Source organism: Lathyrus oleraceus, chromosome 5 (assembly GCF_024323335.1).
Source record: "Lathyrus oleraceus cultivar Zhongwan6 chromosome 5, CAAS_Psat_ZW6_1.0, whole genome shotgun sequence".
In the NCBI taxonomy this organism is placed as follows: Eukaryota; Viridiplantae; Streptophyta; class Magnoliopsida; order Fabales; family Fabaceae; genus Lathyrus; species Lathyrus oleraceus.
The window spans coordinates 637449191-637470163 of record NC_066583.1 but is presented as its reverse complement, the minus strand read 5'-3'; the positions used below and the strand labels follow the sequence as shown (position 1 = coordinate 637470163).

The 20973-nt window shown below is 29.2% G+C and overlaps 6 non-coding genes across 6 annotated transcripts; all 6 read left to right on the top strand.

The window, feature by feature from the left end:
* Positions 1-1133: 1133 nt before the first annotated feature.
* Positions 1134-1206, top strand: TRNAK-CUU (transfer RNA lysine (anticodon CUU)). Its single transcript has one exon. It is a non-coding gene; the product is annotated as a tRNA-Lys (tRNA).
* A 4151-nt stretch (positions 1207-5357) lies between these two features.
* TRNAK-CUU (transfer RNA lysine (anticodon CUU)) lies at positions 5358-5430 on the top strand. The gene has a single exon. It is a non-coding gene; the product is annotated as a tRNA-Lys (tRNA).
* A 2225-nt stretch (positions 5431-7655) lies between these two features.
* TRNAK-CUU (transfer RNA lysine (anticodon CUU)) lies at positions 7656-7728 on the top strand. The gene has a single exon. It is a non-coding gene; the product is annotated as a tRNA-Lys (tRNA).
* A 1719-nt stretch (positions 7729-9447) lies between these two features.
* On the top strand, positions 9448-9520 carry TRNAK-CUU (transfer RNA lysine (anticodon CUU)). The gene has a single exon. It is a non-coding gene; the product is annotated as a tRNA-Lys (tRNA).
* Positions 9521-13361: 3841 nt separating this feature from the next.
* On the top strand, positions 13362-13434 carry TRNAK-CUU (transfer RNA lysine (anticodon CUU)). Its single transcript has one exon. It is a non-coding gene; the product is annotated as a tRNA-Lys (tRNA).
* Positions 13435-17276: 3842 nt separating this feature from the next.
* On the top strand, positions 17277-17349 carry TRNAK-CUU (transfer RNA lysine (anticodon CUU)). Its single transcript has one exon. It is a non-coding gene; the product is annotated as a tRNA-Lys (tRNA).
* Positions 17350-20973: the final 3624 nt, after the last annotated feature.

Sequence of the window (20973 nt, the reverse complement as noted above, 5' to 3'; positions counted from 1 at the left end):
ATTATGATAATTATTCTTACCACACGGTGCATATGTTAGATGATATTTAAGAGTGGGATGTGGAGGTCTCCATCATCGTGTTAGTTGTGACCAAGCACAACTCTCGAACTGACCAATATAAAGATTCTTTAGTACTAGAACTTTCTTCAATTAAAACTATTCTTGTGGAGCTTATGTTTATGGGTCTAATCGTTCATGTGATCAAAAGTTTCTTGGAGGCGTTACCAACGACTATTTGATTTGATGACAAGGGTGACCTCCCGTTGTACTCAACACTCTTGAATTTTATTCCAGTTACAAATCCATCAACTGTCTCATAGGATCATTTAATTAATTCAACGGTCTTGTTAGATGGATAACTTTTAGTTATCTAATGATGCTTAACATTCTAAGGTTTGAATATGATTCTACCAGTAACTTGTCAAGATAGGATCGACAGAGTTGCGATGTAGTTTATTTCAATTCTTTTAGGCTTGACAAGTCTTTCGTGGTCATGATTACATTTATGATCTTATAACGACTCATGCTATGAAACTTAAGTTAGGGTCATATGAAAAATTTATTGAAGTCTATATGGATGAGATATTAAATACCTTGGTGTCACCATCGGATAACTTTTTTTTGCATGAGTTACATGTTTTGATTCTTCAGTATTTCATAAAGACAATTTCTTGGGTATAAGGTACTTTTCAAAGCCCGATCTGATGAAGGTACGAAATTTTATTCGAGTATCCCTCCAGTGTATTTATCTACTATGACTTACAAAGATCATTGTGATCTCTCATGATATAGTTAGAAAAAAAATTCTTAAGATAAAATTCCGTAAAGGTTATATCATAAAAACTATATGAAACTTAAACTTTGAAACTTTGAGAGTCGGAATTTTGAATTTTCATATTAATACGTGTATTTTAACATATGAATTGTACACACAAAATTTTATTAACTAATTTCTATTTAAGGAAATGTTCAACACATTTCTAATTAAAATTATAACCGCATGTTATTTAAATCTTTCGAAATTTGAAAAATAAAAAGATGAGCATTCAAATTAGAAATAATACAATTAGTAATAATAATAAATTACTAGAATTATAATTTCAAATATTAGTCTTTCAAGCAAAGCCCGTATTGCCCGTCTAGCTCAGTTGGTAGAGCGCAAGGCTCTTAACCTTGTGGTCGTGGGTTCAAGCCCCACGGTGGGCGTTAGTACATTATATACAATACATTTTAAAAACAAAATAGCAAATAACTCACATAAAATTTACTATATTTCATTTAAAATAAATAATTGTTTAAAAAATGGAAATTTTCTTGTTTGCTACGGTGGGCGTTAGTACATTATATACAATACATTTTAAAAACAAAATAGCAAATAACTCACATAAAATTTACTATATTTCATTTAAAATAAATAATTGTTTAAAAAATGGAAATTTTCTTGTTTGCTACCATAAATGTTTTCATGCATTAATAACTTCAATTATATATTTTTATGTATGAATATGAGAAAAGGTATTCTCGTGAAATTTAATACAATATTTTTCTCCAAAGAAAAAAATTAATAATTCAAAGAAAACTTACGATGTTTTTAAAGTAAATAATTGATTAGACAATAATCGTCGTCATGCTTGCAAGAATAAATGATCTCTTGAATGAAATATTTCCAATGATGTTTATCGCTGGATATTTTTTTGTCTTTCATGGACCATTATCGCCGAGTAATGGTGGGTGTGATTGATCAATCGAAGAATTCATGTTTTTCGTTATTTCTGAAGATCGGAAGATGCTGGGTGAGGGTGCACATTCAAACACTCTGACGATTAAATCAATTTAAATTGTAAGTATGAGGGTTAACTTTAAAAAGTATGTACTCATTTGTAGTATTAATTTTATAGTGATGTTTTAGATATTTAAGACCCTAAGCATTATGATAATTATTCTTACCACACGGTGCATATGTTAGATGATATTTAAGAGTGGGATGTGGAGGTCTCCATCATCGTGTTAGTTGTGACCAAGCACAACTCTCGAACTGACCAATATAAAGATTCTTTAGTACTAGAATTTTCTTCAATTAAAACTATTCTTGTGGAGCTTATGTTTATGGGTCTAATCGTTCATGTGATCAAAAGTTTCTTGGAGGCGTTACCAACGACTATTTGATTTGATGACAAGGGTGACCTCCCGTTGTACTCAACACTCTTGAATTTTATTCCAGTTACAAATCCATCAACTGTCTCATAGGATCATTTAATTAATTCAACGGTCTTGTTAGATGGATAACTTTTAGTTATCTAATGATGCTTAACATTCTAAGGTTTGAATATGATTCTACCAGTAACTTGTCAAGATAGGATCGACAGAGTTGCGATGTAGTTTATTTCAATTTTTTTAGGCTTGACAAGTCTTTCGTGGTCATGATTACATTTATGATCTTATAACGACTCATGCTATGAAACTTAAGTTAGGGTCATATGAAAAATTTATTGAAGTCTATATGGATGAGATATTAAATACCTTGGTGTCACCATCGGATAACTTTTTTTGCATGAGTTACATGTTTTGATTCTTCAGTATTGCATAAAGACAATTTCTTGGGTATAAGGTACTTTTCAAAGCCCGATCTGATGAAGGTACGGAATTTTATTCGAGTATCCCTCCAGTGTATTTATCTACTATGACTTACAAAGATCATTGTGATCTCTCATGATATAGTTAGAAAAAAAATTCTTAAGATAAAATTCCGTAAAGGTTATATCATAAAAACTATATGAAACTTAAACTTTGAAACTTTGAGAGTCGGAATTTTGAATTTTCATATTAATACGTGTATTTTAACATATGAATTGTACACACAAAATTTTATTAACTAATTTCTATTTAAGGAAATGTTCAACACATTTCTAATTAAAATTATAACCGCATGTTATTTAAATCTTTCGAAATTTGAAAAATAAAAAGATGAGCATTCAAATTAGAAATAATACAATTAGTAATAATAATAAATTACTAGAATTATAATTTCAAATATTAGTCTTTCAAGCCAAGCTCGTATTGCCCGTCTAGCTCAGTTGGTAGAGCGCAAGGCTCTTAACCTTGTGGTCGTGAGTTCAAGCCCCACGGTGGGCGTTAGTACATTATATACAATACATTTTAAAAACAAAATAGCAAATAACTCACATAAAATTTACTATATTTCATTTAAAATAAATAATTGTTTAAAAAATGGAAATTTTCTTGTTTGCTACCATAAATGTTTTCATGCATTAATAACTTCAATTATATATTTTTATGTATGAATATGAGAAAAGGTATTCTCGTGAAATTTAATACAATATTTTTCTCCAAAGAAAAAAATTAATAATTCAAAGAAAACTTACGATGTTTTTAAAGTAAATAATTGATTAGACAATAATCGTCGTCATGCTTGCAAGAATAAATGATCTCTTGAATGAAATATTTCCAATGATGTTTATCGCTGGATATTTTTTTGTCTTTCATGGACCATTATCGCCGAGTAATGGTGGGTGTGATTGATCAATCGAAGAATTCATGTTTTTCGTTATTTCTGAAGATCGGAAGATGCTGGGTGAGGGTGCACATTCAAACACTCTGACGATTAAATCAATTTAAATTGTAAGTATGAGGGTTAACTTTAAAAAGTATGTACTCATTTGTAGTATTAATTTTATAGTGATGTTTTAGATATTTAAGACCCTAAGCATTATGATAATTATTCTTACCACACGGTGCATATGTTAGATGATATTTAAGAGTGGGATGTGGAGGTCTCCATCATCGTGTTAGTTGTGACCAAGCACAACTCTCGAACTGACCAATATAAAGATTCTTTAGTACTAGAATTTTCTTCAATTAAAACTATTCTTGTGGAGCTTATGTTTATGGGTCTAATCGTTCATGTGATCAAAAGTTTCTTGGAGGCGTTACCAACGACTATTTGATTTGATGACAAGGGTGACCTCCCGTTGTACTCAACACTCTTGAATTTTATTCCAGTTACAAATCCATCAACTGTCTCATAGAATCATTTAATTAATTCAACGGTCTTGTTAGATGGATAACTTTTAGTTATCTAATGATGCTTAACATTCTAAGGTTTGAATATGATTCTACCAGTAACTTGTCAAGATAGGATCGACAGAGTTGCGATGTAGTTTATTTCAATTTTTTTAGGCTTGACAAGTCTTTCGTGGTCATGATTACATTTATGATCTTATAACGACTCATGCTATGAAACTTAAGTTAGGGTCATATGAAAAATTTATTGAAGTCTATATGGATGAGATATTAAATACCTTGGTGTCACCATCGGATAACTTTTTTTGCATGAGTTACATGTTTTGATTCTTCAGTATTGCATAAAGACAATTTCTTGGGTATAAGGTACTTTTCAAAGCCCGATCTGATGAAGGTACGGAATTTTATTCAAGTATCCCTCCAGTGTATTTATCTACTATGACTTACAAAGATCATTGTGATCTCTCATGATATAGTTAGAAAAAAAAATTCTTAAGATAAAATTCCGTAAAGGTTATATCATAAAAACTATATGAAACTTAAACTTTGAAACTTTGAGAGTCGGAATTTTGAATTTTCATATTAATACGTGTATTTTAACATATGAATTGTATATACAAAATTTTATTAACTAATTTCTATTTAAGGAAATGTTCAACACATTTCTAATTAAAATTATAACCGCATGTTATTTAAATCTTTCGAAATTTGAAAAATAAAAAGATGAGCATTCAAATTAGAAATAATACAATTAGTAATAATAAAAAATTACTAGAATTATAATTTCAAATATTAGTCTTTTTTTGCATGAGTTACATGTTTTGATTCTTCAGTATTGCATAAAGACAATTTCTTGGGTATAAGGTACTTTTCAAAGCCCAATCTGATGAAGGTACGGAATTTTATTCAAGTATCCCTCCAGTGTATTTATCTACTATGACTTACAAAGATCATTGTGATCTCTCATGATATAGTTAAAAAAAAAAATTCTTAAGATAAAATTCCGTAAAGGTTATATCATAAAAACTATATGAAACTTAAACTTTGAAACTTTGAGAGTCGGAATTTTGAATTTTCATATTAATACGTGTATTTTAACATATGAATTGTACACACAAAATTTTATTAACTAATTTCTATTTAAGGAAATGTTCAACACATTTCTAATTAAAATTATAACCGCATGTTATTTAAATCTTTCGAAATTTGAAAAATAAAAAGATGAGCATTCAAATTAGAAATAATACAATTAGTAATAATAATAAATTACTAGAATTATAATTTCAAATATTAGTCTTTCAAGCCGAGCCCGTATTGCCCGTCTAGCTCGGTTGGTAGAGCGCAAGGCTCTTAACCTTGTGGTCGTGGGTTCAAGCCCCACGGTGGGCGTTAGTACATTATATACAATACATTTTAAAAACAAAATAGCAAATAACTCACATAAAATTTACTATATTTCATTTAAAATAAATAATTGTTTAAAAAATGGAAATTTTCTTGTTTGCTACCATAAATGTTTTCATGCATTAATAACTTCAATTATATATTTTTATGTATGAATATGAGAAAAGGTATTCTCGTGAAATTTAATACAATATTTTTCTCCAAAGAAAAAAATTAATAATTCAAAGAAAACTTACGATGTTTTTAAAGTAAATAATTGATTAGACAATAATCGTCGTCATGCTTGCAAGAATAAATGATCTCTTGAATGAAATATTTCCAATGATGTTTATCGCTGGATATTTTTTTGTCTTTCATGGACCATTATCGCCGAGTAATGGTGGGTGTGATTGATCAATCGAAGAATTCATGTTTTTCGTTATTTCTGAAGATCGGAAGATGCTGGGTGAGGGTGCACATTCAAACACTCTGACGATTAAATCAATTTAAATTGTAAGTATGAGGGTTAACTTTAAAAAGTATGTACTCATTTGTAGTATTAATTTTATAGTGATGTTTTAGATATTTAAGACCCTAAGCATTATGATAATTATTCTTACCACACGGTGCATATGTTAGATGATATTTAAGAGTGGGATGTGGAGGTCTCCATCATCGTGTTAGTTGTGACCAAGCACAACTCTCGAACTGACCAATATAAAGATTCTTTAGTACTAGAATTTTCTTCAATTAAAACTATTCTTGTGGAGCTTATGTTTATGGGTCTAATCGTTCATGTGATCAAAAGTTTCTTGGAGGCGTTACCAACGACTATTTGATTTGATGACAAGGGTGACCTCCCGTTGTACTCAACACTCTTGAATTTTATTCCAGTTACAAATCCATCAACTGTCTCATAGGATCATTTAATTAATTCAACGGTCTTGTTAGATGGATAACTTTTAGTTATCTAATGATGCTTAACATTCTAAGGTTTGAATATGATTCTACCAGTAACTTGTCAAGATAGGATCGACAGAGTTGCGATGTAGTTTATTTCAATTTTTTTAGGCTTGACAAGTCTTTCGTGGTCATGATTACATTTATGATCTTATAACGACTCATGCTATGAAACTTAAGTTAGGGTCATATGAAAAATTTATTGAAGTCTATATGGATGAGATATTAAATACCTTGGTGTCACCATCGGATAACTTTTTTTGCATGAGTTACATGTTTTGATTCTTCAGTATTGCATAAAGACAATTTCTTGGGTATAAGGTACTTTTCAAAGCCCGATCTGATGAAGGTACGGAATTTTATTCAAGTATCCCTCCAGTGTATTTATCTACTATGACTTACAAAGATCATTGTGATCTCTCATGATATAGTTAGAAAAAAAAATTCTTAAGATAAAATTCCGTAAAGGTTATATCATAAAAACTATATGAAACTTAAACTTTGAAACTTTGAGAGTCGGAATTTTGAATTTTCATATTAATACGTGTATTTTAACATATGAATTGTATATACAAAATTTTATTAACTAATTTCTATTTAAGGAAATGTTCAACACATTTCTAATTAAAATTATAACCGCATGTTATTTAAATCTTTCGAAATTTGAAAAATAAAAAGATGAGCATTCAAATTAGAAATAATACAATTAGTAATAATAAAAAATTACTAGAATTATAATTTCAAATATTAGTCTTTTTTTGCATGAGTTACATGTTTTGATTCTTCAGTATTGCATAAAGACAATTTCTTGGGTATAAGGTACTTTTCAAAGCCCGATCTGATGAAGGTACGGAATTTTATTCAAGTATCCCTCCAGTGTATTTATCTACTATGACTTACAAAGATCATTGTGATCTCTCATGATATAGTTAGAAAAAAAAATTCTTAAGATAAAATTCCGTAAAGGTTATATCATAAAAACTATATGAAACTTAAACTTTGAAACTTTGAGAGTCGGAATTTTGAATTTTCATATTAATACGTGTATTTTAACATATGAATTGTACACACAAAATTTTATTAACTAATTTCTATTTAAGGAAATGTTCAACACATTTCTAATTAAAATTATAACCGCATGTTATTTAAATCTTTCGAAATTTGAAAAATAAAAAGATGAGCATTCAAATTAGAAATAATACAATTAGTAATAATAATAAATTACTATAATTATAATTTCAAATATTAGTCTTTCAAGCCGAGCCCGTATTGCCCGTCTAGCTCAGTTGGTAGAGCGCAAGGCTCTTAACCTTGTGGTCGTGGGTTCGAGCCCCACGGTGGGCGTTAGTACATTATATACAATACATTTTAAAAACAACATAGCAAATAACTCACATAAAATTTACTATATTTCATTTAAAATAAATAATTGTTTAAAAAATGGAAAATTTCTTGTTTGCTACCATAAATGTTTTCATGCATTAATAACTTCAATTATATATTTTTATGTATGAATATGAGAAAAGGTATTCTCGTGAAATTTAATACAATATTTTTGGAAAAAAATTAATAATTCAAAGAAAACTTACGATGTTTTTAAAGTAAATAATTGATTAGACAATAATCGTCGTCATGCTTGCAAGAATAAATGACCTCTTGAATGAAATATTTCCAATGATGTTTATCGCTGGATATTTTTTTGTCTTTCATGGACCATTATCGCCGAGTAATGGTGGGTGTGATTGATCAATCGAAGAATTCATGTTTTTCGTTATTTCTGAAGATCGGAAGATGTTGGGTGAGGGTGCACATTCAAACACTCTGACGATTAAATCAATTTAAATTGTAAGTATGAGGGTTAACTTTAAAAAGTATGTACTCATTTGTAGTATTAATTTTATAGTGATGTTTTAGATATTTAAGACCCTAAGCATTATGATAATTATTCTTACCACACGGTGCATATGTTAGATGATATTTAAGAGTGGGATGTGGAGGTCTCCATCATCGTGTTAGTTGTGACCAAGCACAACTCTCGAACTGACCAATATAAAGATTCTTTAGTACTAGAATTTTCTTCAATTAAAACTATTCTTGTGGAGCTTATGTTTATGGGTCTAATCGTTCATGTGATCAAAAGTTTCTTGGAGGCGTTACCAACGACTATTTGATTTGATGACAAGGGTGACCTCCCGTTGTACTCAACACTCTTGAATTTTATTCCAGTTACAAATCCATCAACTGTCTCATAGGATCATTTAATTAATTCAACGGTCTTGTTAGATGGATAACTTTTAGTTATCTAATGATGCTTAACATTCTAAGGTTTGAATATGATTCTACCAGTAACTTGTCAAGATAGGATCGACAGAGTTGCGATGTAGTTTATTTCAATTTTTTAGGCTTGACAAGTCTTTCGTGGTCATGATTACATTTATGATCTTATAACGACTCATGCTATGAAACTTAAGTTAGGGTCATATGAAAAATTTATTGAAGTCTATATGGATGAGATATTAAATACCTTGGTGTCACCATCGGATAACTTTTTTTGCATGAGTTACATGTTTTGATTCTTCAGTATTGCATAAAGACAATTTCTTGGGTATAAGGTACTTTTCAAAGCCCGATCTGATGAAGGTACGGAATTTTATTTGAGTATCCCTCCAGTGTATTTATCTACTATGACTTACAAAGATCATTGTGATCTCTCATGATATAGTTAGAAAAAAAATTCTTAAGATAAAATTCCGTAAAGGTTATATCATAAAAACTATATGAAACTTAAACTTTGAAACTTTGAGAGTCGGAATTTTGAATTTTCATATTAATACGTGTATTTTAACATATGAATTGTACACACAAAATTTTATTAACTAATTTCTATTTAAGGAAATGTTCAACACATTTCTAATTAAAATTATAACCGCATGTTATTTAAATCTTTCGAAATTTGAAAAATAAAAAGATGAGCATTCAAATTATAAATAATACAATTAGTAATAATAATAAATTACTAGAATTATAATTTCAAATATTAGTCTTTCAAGCCAAGCTCGTATTGCCCGTCTAGCTCAGTTGGTAGAGCGCAAGGCTCTTAACCTTGTGGTCGTGGGTTCGAGCCCCACGGTGGGCGTTAGTACGTTATATACAATACATTTTAAAAACAAAATAGCAAATAACTCACATAAATTTACTATATTTCATTTAAAATAAATAATTGTTTAAAAGATGGAAATTTTCTTGTTTGCTACCATAAATGTTTTCATGCATTAATAACTTCAATTATATATTTTTATGTATGAATATGAGAAAAGGTATTCTATACAATACATTTTAAAAACAAAATAGCAAATAACTCACATAAAATTTACTATATTTCATTTAAAATAAATAATTTAAAAACAAAATAGCAAATAACTCACATAAAATTTACTATATTTCATTTAAAATAAATTATTGTTTAAAAGATGGAAATTTTCTTGTTTGCTACCATAAATGTTTTCATGCATTAATAACTTCAATTATATATTTTTATGTATGAATATGAGAAAAGGTATTCTATACAATACATTTTAAAAACAAAATAGCAAATAACTCACATAAAATTTACTATATTTCATTTAAAATAAATAATTGTTTAAAAGATGGAAATTTTCTTGTTTGCTACCATAAATGTTTTCATGCATTAATAACTTCAATTATATATTTTTATGTATGAATATGAGAAAAGGTATTCTCTTGAAATTTAATACAATATTTTTCTCCACAAAAAAAAATTAATAATTCAAAGAAAACTTACGATGTTTTTAAAGTAAATAATTGATTAGACAATAATCGTCGTCATGCTTGCAAGAATAAATGATCTCTTGAATTAAATATTTCCAATGATGTTTATCGCTGGATATTTTTTTGTCTTTCATGGACCATTATCGCCGAGTAATGGTGGGTGTGATTGATCAATCGAAGAATTCATGTTTTTCGTTTTTCTGAAGATCGGAAGATGCTGGGTGAGGGTGCACATTCAAACACTCTGACGATTAAATCAATTTAAATTGTAAGTATGGGGGTTAACTTTAAAAAGTATGTACTCATTTGTAGTATTAATTTTATAGTGATGGTTTAGATATTTAAGACCCTAAGCATTATGATAATTATTCTTACCACACGGTGCATATGTTAGATGATATTTAAGAGTGGGATGTGGAGGTCTCCATCATCGTGTTAGTTGTGACCAAGCACAACTCTCGAACTGACCAATATAAAGATTCTTTAGTACTAGAATTTTCTTCAATTAAAACTATTCTTGTGGAGCTTATGTTTATGGGTCTAATCGTTCATGTGATCAAAAGTTTCTTGGAGGCGTTACCAACGACTATTTGATTTGATGACAAGGGTGACCTCCCGTTGTACTCAACACTCTTGAATTTTATTCCAGTTACAAATCCATCAACTGTCTCATAGGATCATTTAATTAATTCAACGGTCTTGTTAGATGGATAACTTTTAGTTATCTAATGATGCTTAACTTTCTAAGGTTTGAATATGATTCTACCAGTAACTTGTCAAGATAGGATCGACAGAGTTGCGATGTAGTTTATTTCAATTTTTTTAGGCTTGACAAGTCTTTCGTGGTCATGATTACATTTATGATCTTATAACGACTCATGCTATGAAACTTAAGTTAGGGTCATATGAAAAATTTATTGAAGCCTATATGGATGAGATATTAAATACCTTGGTGTCACCATCGGATAACTTTTTTTGCATGAGTTACATGTTTTGATTCTTCAGTATTGCATAAAGACAATTTCTTGGGTATAAGGTACTTTTCAAAGCCCGATCTGATGAAGGTACGGAATTTTATTCGAGTATCCCTCCAGTGTATTTATCTACTATGACTTACAAAGATCATTGTGATCTCTCATGATATAGTTAGAAAAAAAATTCTTAACATAAAATTCCGTAAAGGTTATATCATAAAAACTATATGAAACTTAAACTTTGAAACTTTGAGAGTCGGAATTTTGAATTTTCATATTAATACGTGTATTTTAACATATGAATTGTACACACAAAATTTTATTAACTAATTTCTGTTTAAGGAAATGTTCAACACATTTCTAATTAAAATTATAACCGCATGTTATTTAAATCTTTCGAAATTTGAAAAATAAAAAGATGAGCATTCAAATAACAAATAATACAATTAGTAATAATAATAAATTACTAGAATTATAATTTCAAATATTAGTCTTTCAAGCTGAACCTGTATTGCCCGTCTAGCTCAGTTGGTAGAGTGCAAGGCTCTTAACCTTGTGGTCGTCGGTTTGAGCCCCACGGTGGGCGTTAGTACATTATATACAATACATTTTAAAAACAAAATAGCAAATAACTCACATAAAATTTACTATATTTCATTTAAAATAAATAATTGTTTAAAAAATGGAAATTTTCTTGTTTGCTACCATAAATGTTTTCATGCATTAATAACTTCAATTATATATTTTTATGTATGAATATTGATTAGACAATAATCGTCGTCATGCTTGCAAGAATAAATGATCTCTTGAATGAAATATTTCCAATGATGTTTATCGCTGGATATTTTTTTGTCTTTCATGGACCATTATCGCCGAGTAATGGTGGGTGTGATTGATCAATCGAAGAATTCATGTTTTTCGTTATTTCTGAAGATCGGAAGATGTTGGGTGAGGGTGCACATTCAAACACTCTGACGATTAAATCAATTTAAATTGTAAGTATGAGGGTTAACTTTAAAAAGTATGTACTCATTTGTAGTATTAATTTTATAGTGATGTTTTAGATATTTAAGACCCTAAGCATTATGATAATTATTCTTACCACACGGTGCATATGTTAGATGATATTTAAGAGTGGGATGTGGAGGTCTCCATCATCGTGTTAGTTGTGACCAAGCACAACTCTCGAACTGACCAATATAAAGATTCTTTAGTACTAGAATTTTCTTCAATTAAAACTATTCTTGTGGAGCTTATGTTTATGGGTCTAATCGTTCATGTGATCAAAAGTTTCTTGGAGGCGTTACCAACGACTATTTGATTTGATGACAAGGGTGACCTCCCGTTGTACTCAACACTCTTGAATTTTATTCCAGTTACAAATCCATCAACTGTCTCATAGGATCATTTAATTAATTCAACGGTCTTGTTAGATGGATAACTTTTAGTTATCTAATGATGCTTAACATTCTAAGGTTTGAATATGATTCTACCAGTAACTTGTCAAGATAGGATCGACAGAGTTGCGATGTAGTTTATTTCAATTTTTTTAGGCTTGACAAGTCTTTCGTGGTCATGATTACATTTATGATCTTATAACGACTCATGCTATGAAACTTAAGTTAGGGTCATATGAAAAATTTATTGAAGTCTATATGGATGAGATATTAAATACCTTGGTGTCACCATCGGATAACTTTTTTTGCATGAGTTACATGTTTTGATTCTTCAGTATTGCATAAAGACAATTTCTTGGGTATAAGGTACTTTTCAAAGCCCGATCTGATGAAGGTACGGAATTTTATTTGAGTATCCCTCCAGTGTATTTATCTACTATGACTTACAAAGATCATTGTGATCTCTCATGATATAGTTAGAAAAAAAATTCTTAAGATAAAATTCCGTAAAGGTTATATCATAAAAACTATATGAAACTTAAACTTTGAAACTTTGAGAGTCGGAATTTTGAATTTTCATATTAATACGTGTATTTTAACATATGAATTGTACACACAAAATTTTATTAACTAATTTCTATTTAAGGAAATGTTCAACACATTTCTAATTAAAATTATAACCGCATGTTATTTAAATCTTTCGAAATTTGAAAAATAAAAAGATGAGCATTCAAATTATAAATAATACAATTAGTAATAATAATAAATTACTAGAATTATAATTTCAAATATTAGTCTTTCAAGCCAAGCCCGTATTGCCCGTCTAGCTCAGTTGGTAGAGCGCAAGGCTCTTAACCTTGTGGTCGTGGGTTCGAGCCCCACGGTGGGCGTTAGTACGTTATATACAATACATTTTAAAAACAAAATAGCAAATAACTCACATAAAATTTACTATATTTCATTTAAAATAAATAATTGTTTAAAAGATGGAAATTTTCTTGTTTGCTACCATAAATGTTTTCATGCATTAATAACTTCAATTATATATTTTTATGTATGAATATGAGAAAGGTATTCTATACAATACATTTTAAAAACAAAATAGCAAATAACTCACATAAAATTTACTATATTTCATTTAAAATAAATAATTTAAAAACAAAATAGCAAATAACTCACATAAAATTTACTATATTTCATTTAAAATAAATAATTGTTTAAAAGATGGAAATTTTCTTGTTTGCTACCATAAATGTTTTCATGCATTAATAACTTCAATTATATATTTTTATGTATGAATATGAGAAAAGGTATTCTATACAATACATTTTAAAAACAAAATAGCAAATAACTCACATAAAATTTACTATATTTCATTTAAAATAAATAATTGTTTAAAAGATGGAAATTTTCTTGTTTGCTACCATAAATGTTTTCATGCATTAATAACTTCAATTATATATTTTTATGTATGAATATGAGAAAAGGTATTCTCTTGAAATTTAATACAATATTTTTCTCCACAAAAAAAAATTAATAATTCAAAGAAAACTTACGATGTTTTTAAAGTAAATAATTGATTAGACAATAATCGTCGTCATGCTTGCAAGAATAAATGATCTCTTGAATTAAATATTTCCAATGATGTTTATCGCTGGATATTTTTTTGTCTTTCATGGACCATTATCGCCGAGTAATGGTGGGTGTGATTGATCAATCGAAGAATTCATGTTTTTCGTTTTTTCTGAAGATCGGAAGATGCTGGGTGAGGGTGCACATTCAAACACTCTGACGATTAAATCAATTTAAATTGTAAGTATGGGGGTTAACTTTAAAAAGTATGTACTCATTTGTAGTATTAATTTTATAGTGATGGTTTAGATATTTAAGACCCTAAGCATTATGATAATTATTCTTACCACACGGTGCATATGTTAGATGATATTTAAGAGTGGGATGTGGAGGTCTCCATCATCGTGTTAGTTGTGACCAAGCACAACTCTCGAACTGACCAATATAAAGATTCTTTAGTACTAGAATTTTCTTCAATTAAAACTATTCTTGTGGAGCTTATGTTTATGGGTCTAATCGTTCATGTGATCAAAAGTTTCTTGGAGGCGTTACCAACGACTATTTGATTTGATGACAAGGGTGACCTCCCGTTGTACTCAACACTCTTGAATTTTATTCCAGTTACAAATCCATCAACTGTCTCATAGGATCATTTAATTAATTCAACGGTCTTGTTAGATGGATAACTTTTAGTTATCTAATGATGCTTAACTTTCTAAGGTTTGAATATGATTCTACCAGTAACTTGTCAAGATAGGATCGACAGAGTTGCGATGTAGTTTATTTCAATTTTTTTAGGCTTGACAAGTCTTTCGTGGTCATGATTACATTTATGATCTTATAACGACTCATGCTATGAAACTTAAGTTAGGGTCATATGAAAAATTTATTGAAGCCTATATGGATGAGATATTAAATACCTTGGTGTCACCATCGGATAACTTTTTTTGCATGAGTTACATGTTTTGATTCTTCAGTATTGCATAAAGACAATTTCTTGGGTATAAGGTACTTTTCAAAGCCCGATCTGATGAAGGTACGGAATTTTATTCGAGTATCCCTCCAGTGTATTTATCTACTATGACTTACAAAGATCATTGTGATCTCTCATGATATAGTTAGAAAAAAAATTCTTAACATAAAATTCCGTAAAGGTTATATCATAAAAACTATATGAAACTTAAACTTTGAAACTTTGAGAGTCGGAATTTTGAATTTTCATATTAATACGTGTATTTTAACATATGAATTGTACACACAAAATTTTATTAACTAATTTCTGTTTAAGGAAATGTTCAACACATTTCTAATTAAAATTATAACCGCATGTTATTTAAATCTTTCGAAATTTGAAAAATAAAAAGATGAGCATTCAAATAACAAATAATACAATTAGTAATAATAATAAATTACTAGAATTATAATTTCAAATATTAGTCTTTCAAGCTGAACCTGTATTGCCCGTCTAGCTCAGTTGGTAGAGTGCAAGGCTCTTAACCTTGTGGTCGTCGGTTTGAGCCCCACGGTGGGCGTTAGTACATTATATACAATACATTTTAAAAACAAAATAGCAAATAACTCACATAAAATTTACTATATTTCATTTAAAATAAATAATTGTTTAAAAAATGGAAATTTTCTTGTTTGCTACCATAAATGTTTTCATGCATTAATAACTTCAATTATATATTTTTATGTATGAATATTGATTAGACAATAATCGTCGTCATGCTTGCAAGAATAAATGATCTCTTGAATGAAATATTTCCAATGATGTTTATCGCTGGATATTTTTTTGTCTTTCATGGACCATTATCGCCGAGTAATGGTGGGTGTGATTGATCAATCGAAGAATTCATGTTTTTCGTTATTTCTGAAGATCGGAAGATGTTGGGTGAGGGTGCACATTCAAACACTCTGACGATTAAATCAATTTAAATTGTAAGTATGAGGGTTAACTTTAAAAAGTATGTACTCATTTGTAGTATTAATTTTATAGTGATGTTTTAGATATTTAAGACCCTAAGCATTATGATAATTATTCTTACCACACGGTGCATATGTTAGATGATATTTAAGAGTGGGATGTGGAGGTCTCCATCATCGTGTTAGTTGTGACCAAGCACAACTCTCGAACTGACCAATATAAAGATTCTTTAGTACTAGAATTTTCTTCAATTAAAACTATTCTTGTGGAGCTTATGTTTATGGGTCTAATCGTTCATGTGATCAAAAGTTTCTTGGAGGCGTTACCAACGACTATTTGATTTGATGACAAGGGTGACCTCCCGTTGTACTCAACACTCTTGAATTTTATTCCAGTTACAAATCCATCAACTGTCTCATAGGATCATTTAATTAATTCAACGGTCTTGTTAGATGGATAACTTTTAGTTATCTAATGATGCTTAACATTCTAAGGTTTGAATATGATTCTACCAGTAACTTGTCAAGATAGGATCGACAGAGTTGCGATGTAGTTTATTTCAATTTTTTTAGGCTTGACAAGTCTTTCGTGGTCATGATTACATTTATGATCTTATAACGACTCATGCTATGAAACTTAAGTTAGGGTCATATGAAAAATTTATTGAAGTCTATATGGATGAGATATTAAATACCTTGGTGTCACCATCGGATAACTTTTTTTGCATGAGTTACATGTTTTGATTCTTCAGTATTGCATAAAGACAATTTCTTGGGTATAAGGTACTTTTCAAAGCCCGATCTGATGAAGGTACGGAATTTTATTTGAGTATCCCTCCAGTGTATTTATCTACTATGACTTACAAAGATCATTGTGATCTCTCATGATATAGTTAGAAAAAAAATTCTTAAGATAAAATTCCGTAAAGGTTATATCATAAAAACTATATGAAACTTAAACTTTGAAACTTTGAGAGTCGGAATTTTGAATTTTCATATTAATACGTGTATTTTAACATATGAATTGTACACACAAAATTTTATTAACTAATTTCTATTTAAGGAAATGTTCAACACATTTCTAATTAAAATTATAACCGCATGTTATTTAAATCTTTCGAAATTTGAAAAATAAAAAGATGAGCATTCAAATTATAAATAATACAATTAGTAATAATAATAAATTACTAGAATTATAATTTCAAATATTAGTCTTTCAAGCCAAGCCCGTATTGCCCGTCTAGCTCAGTTGGTAGAGCGCAAGGCTCTTAACCTTGTGGTCGTGGGTTCGAGCCCCACGGTGGGCGTTAGTACGTTATATACAATACATTTTAAAAACAAAATAGCAAATAACTCACATAAAATTTACTATATTTCATTTAAAATAAATAATTGTTTAAAAGATGGAAATTTTCTTGTTTGCTACCATAAATGTTTTCATGCATTAATAACTTCAATTATATATTTTTATGTATGAATATGAGAAAAGGTATTCTATACAATACATTTTAAAAACAAAATAGCAAATAACTCACATAAAATTTACTATATTTCATTTAAAATAAATAATTTAAAAACAAAATAGCAAATAACTCACATAAAATTTACTATATTTCATTTAAAATAAATAATTGTTTAAAAGATGGAAATTTTCTTGTTTGCTACCATAAATGTTTTCATGCATTAATAACTTCAATTATATATTTTTATGTATGAATATGAGAAAAGGTATTCTATACAATACATTTTAAAAACAAAATAGCAAATAACTCACATAAAATTTACTATATTTCATTTAAAATAAATAATTGTTTAAAAGATGGAAATTTTCTTGTTTGCTACCATAAATGTTTTCATGCATTAATAACTTCAATTATATATTTTTATGTATGAATATGAGAAAAGGTATTCTCTTGAAATTTAATACAATATTTTTCTCCACAAAAAAAAATTAATAATTCAAAGAAAACTTACGATGTTTTTAAAGTAAATAATTGATTAGACAATAATCGTCGTCATGCTTGCAAGAATAAATGATCTCTTGAATTAAATATTTCCAATGATGTTTATCGCTGGATATTTTTTTGTCTTTCATGGACCATTATCGCCGAGTAATGGTGGGTGTGATTGATCAATCGAAGAGTTCATGTTTTTCGTTTTTTCTGAAGATCGGAAGATGCTGGGTGAGGGTGCACATTCAAACACTCTGACGATTAAATCAATTTAAATTGTAAGTATGGGGGTTAACTTTAAAAAGTATGTACTCATTTGTAGTATTAATTTTATAGTGATGGTTTAGATATTTAAGACCCTAAGCATTATGATAATTATTCTTACCACACGGTGCATATGTTAGATGATATTTAAGAGTGGGATGTGGAGGTCTCCATCATCGTGTTAGTTGTGACCAAGCACAACTCTCGAACTGACCAATATAAAGATTCTTTAGTACTAGAATTTTCTTCAATTAAAACTATTCTTGTGGAGCTTATGTTTATGGGTCTAATCGTTCATGTGATCAAAAGTTTCTTGGAGGCGTTACCAACGACTATTTGATTTGATGACAAGGGTGACCTCCCGTTGTACTCAACACTCTTGAATTTTATTCCAGTTACAAATCCATCAACTGTCTCATAGGATCATTTAATTAATTCAACGGTCTTGTTAGATGGATAACTTTTAGTTATCTAATGATGCTTAACTTTCTAAGGTTTGAATATGATTCTACCAGTAACTTGTCAAGATAGGATCGACAGAGTTGCGATGTAGTTTATTTCAATTTTTTTAGGCTTGACAAGTCTTTCGTGGTCATGATTACATTTATGATCTTATAACGACTCATGCTATGAAACTTAAGTTAGGGTCATATGAAAAATTTATTGAAGCCTATATGGATGAGATATTAAATACCTTGGTGTCACCATCGGATAACTTTTTTTGCATGAGTTACATGTTTTGATTCTTCAGTATTGCATAAAGACAATTTCTTGGGTATAAGGTACTTTTCAAAGCCCGATCTGATGAAGGTACGGAATTTTATTCGAGTATCCCTCCAGTGTATTTATCTACTATGACTTACAAAGATCATTGTGATCTCTCATGATATAGTTAGAAAAAAAATTCTTAACATAAAATTCCGTAAAGGTTATATCATAAAAACTATATGAAACTTAAACTTTGAAACTTTGAGAGTCGGAATTTTGAATTTTCATATTAATACGTGTATTTTAACATATGAATTGTACACACAAAATTTTATTAACTAATTTCTGTTTAAGGAAATGTTCAACACATTTCTAATTAAAATTATAACCGCATGTTATTTAAATCTTTCGAAATTTGAAAAATAAAAAGATGAGCATTCAAATAACAAATAATACAATTAGTAATAATAATAAATTACTAGAATTATAATTTCAAATATTAGTCTTTCAAGCTGAACCTGTATTGCCCGTCTAGCTCAGTTGGTAGAGTGCAAGGCTCTTAACCTTGTGGTCGTCGGTTTGAGCCCCACGGTGGGCGTTAGTACATTATATACAATACATTTTAAAAACAAAATAGCAAATAACTCACATAAAATTTACTATATTTCATTTAAAATAAATAATTGTTTAAAAAATGGAAATTTTCTTGTTTGCTACCATAAATGTTTTCATGCATTAATAACTTCAATTATATATTTTTATGTATGAATATTGATTAGACAATAATCGTCGTCATGCTTGCAAGAATAAATGATCTCTTGAATGAAATATTTCCAATGATGTTTATCGCTGGATATTTTTTTGTCTTTCATGGACCATTATCGCCGAGTAATGGTGGGTGTGATTGATCAATCGAAGAATTCATGTTTTTCGTTATTTCTGAAGATCGGAAGATGCTGGGTGAGGGTGCATATTCAAACACTCTGACGATTAAATCAATTTAAATTGTAAGTATGAGGGTTAACTTTAAAAAGTATGTACTCATTTGTAGTATTAATTTTATAGTGATGTTTTAGATATTTAAGACCCTAAGCATTATGATAATTATTCTTACCACACGGTGCATATGTTAGATGATATTTAAGAGTGGGATGTGGAGGTCTCCATCATCGTGTTAGTTGTGACCAAGCACAACTCTCGAATTGACCAATATAAAGATTCTTTAGTACTAGAATTTTCTTCAATTAAAACTATTCTTGTGGCGCTTATGTTTATGGGTCTAATCGTTCATGTGATCAAAAGTTTCTTGGAGGCGTTACCAACGACTATTTGATTTGATGACAAGGGTGACCTCCCGTTGTACTCAACACTCTTGAATTTTATTCCAGTTACAAATCCATCAACTGTCTCATAGGATCATTTAATTAATTCAACGGTCTTGTTAGATGGATAACTTTTAGTTATCTAATGATGCTTAACATTCTAAGGTTTGAATATGATTCTACCAGTAACTTGTCAAGATAGGATCGACAGAGTTGCGATGTAGTTTATTTCAATTTTTTTAGGCTTGACAAGTCTTTCGTGGTCATGATTACATTTATGATCTTATAACGACTCATGCTATGAAACTTAAGTTAGGGTCATATGAAAAATTTATTGAAGTCTATATGGATGAGATATTAAATACCTTGGTGTCACCATCAGATAACTTTTTTTGCATGAGTTACATGTTTTGATTCTTCAGTATTGCATAAAGACAATTTCTTGGGTATAAGGTACTTTTCAAAGCCCGATCTGATGAAGGTACGGAATTTTATTCGAGTATCCCTCCAGTGTATTTATCTACTATGACTTACAAAGATCATTGTGATCTCTCATGATATAGTTAGAAAAAAAATTCTTAAGATAAAATTCCGTAAAGGTTATATCATAAAAACTATATGAAACTTAAACTTTGAAACTTTAAGAGTCGGAATTTTGAATTTTCATATTAATACGTGTATTTTA